A 1,914-nucleotide genomic window follows, 5' to 3' on the forward strand; every position below is an offset into this window, starting at 1 on the left:
CTGTTCATATCCTGTGCCCATTTTTCTATATTTCCTTTCATTGCTTTATCATAGTGTACTGATTCTGAGATTGTGGGTGGCACACACTTTGTGTCCCAGAGTGATGATGCTAAGGTCATGAATGAATGCTAAGTCCGTAGAGCCCAACTTCTCCTCTACAGTAATCCAAACGGGTCGTGCTGCTATCCAGAGGCAATAGCTCTCTGATAGTTCAAATTCACCATTGGGGGAGAAAGAGAAGCAGTCTCCTCCTGCTGTGATTTACAGCCTCAGAAACTCACTGGAGCGTCAACTATGAATTGGTTCCGATTCAACAGCAGTAAGTTGAATTGAGTTGATTGTTGCTAAAAATTTTATACTTTTCTGCTATACAATGCAAGGCCTTGCACATGTCTCTTTGTTAACATGTGCGAGTTGCTCTAGGATACATATCTAAGTGTGGACTTTGAATTGAAGAGACTGTTTAGCTTCTCTACATTTATGTCTTCCTTAATTGGGGAAGTCTAGCCTTCCACGGTGGTTGCAATATGGAAAATAACCCAAGCCCTACCTTATCAGGTTGGCATAAGGCCCCCAAGCTGTGGTTAATGACTACGAAGCTGACCTCATCTTTAACCACACAGCTGATAGGGTTAGGAGAAATAGAATACTATATGTAGATTGCTTTCTCTACTGCATGATAGGGTAAGCCTATCATTTTATTTTCAGGGTCATTAAATAAGAATTATGTTTCTGGAAGTAAATTGAAGCTTGAGAAGAGAAAATTTTGTTCTTGAAGCCAAGCCTGTGTATTCCAACCATTCGTGCTGCTGCGAATGAAGGATTACTCTATATTTTAGAATTATTTTTCTATTATACAGTATTCACACTGTTAAAGGAAAATGGATGTGAAATAAGACATTATAATTATAGCATTTAATCATGAAAAAATATCACAGAATCACACTTGAAAATATCTTAAAGAAAATAGCATAATGGGAAGAATAACTGAGTCCCATGGGCCATTTTTATCTGTCTGTGAGCACAGAGCCGAAATCAGAGTGGAGGTCATAAATGCCTGAGGCAACACAGGAACGAGAATGGATTAAAAATATAATTATTACTTTTTGAGAAATAGTTTGCTTCCATTTTGGACCAGACAGCTCTTGAATTTTAACTATAGTCGTAAGGAACGTCATTTAAACAAAGGAGTTAAATGCTTCTGAAATCTTACCGTATTCTTGTATCTAGCGCACATTCAACTGAAAATGTGCTCGTGAAATCATGTCATGTCAGCAGCGCACACACCCATGTCGCGCTATTTTTTTTTCCCCCAGAGAGCCCAGACTGAGACACCAACCATGTGCACAGGTCATATTAGACTGTCAAATGGCAGCAAACTGAAAACCACCTTTAAGAACCAACTCCATATATACTTTTTACTATGTTGAGGAAATGCCCTTCTATTCCAATTTGGCTGAGTGTCTTTATCATGAAGGGTTGTTGGATTTTGTCAAACGCCTTTTCTGTATCAATTGATAAGATCATATGGTTCTTGTTATTTGCTTTGTTAATGTAGTGAACTACATTGATTGTTTTTCTTATGTTGATCCATCCCTGCGTACCTGTTAAGAATCTCACTTGGTCATGGTGAATTTTTTTTAAATTATTTTTTTATGTGTTTTTGGATTCTGTTGGCTAGGATTTTGTTAAGGATTTTTTGCATCTATAGTCATCAGAAATATAGGTCTGTAGTTTTCCTTCTTGGTAATATCTTTGTCTGGTTTTGGTATTAGGATTATGCTTGCTTCATAGAATGACTCGGGAAGTGTTCTTCTTTTTCAATTTTTGAAATAATTTACGTAGAATGGGTGCTAAGTCCTCTCTGAATGTTTGGTAGAATTCACCTGTGAAGCCATCTGGTTCAGGACTTTT

Source organism: Elephantulus edwardii, unplaced genomic scaffold (genome assembly GCF_000299155.1).
Source record: "Elephantulus edwardii isolate Elephantulus edwardi_28Jun2011 unplaced genomic scaffold, EleEdw1.0 scaffold00115, whole genome shotgun sequence".
NCBI lineage: Eukaryota > Metazoa > Chordata > Mammalia > Macroscelidea > Macroscelididae > Elephantulus > Elephantulus edwardii.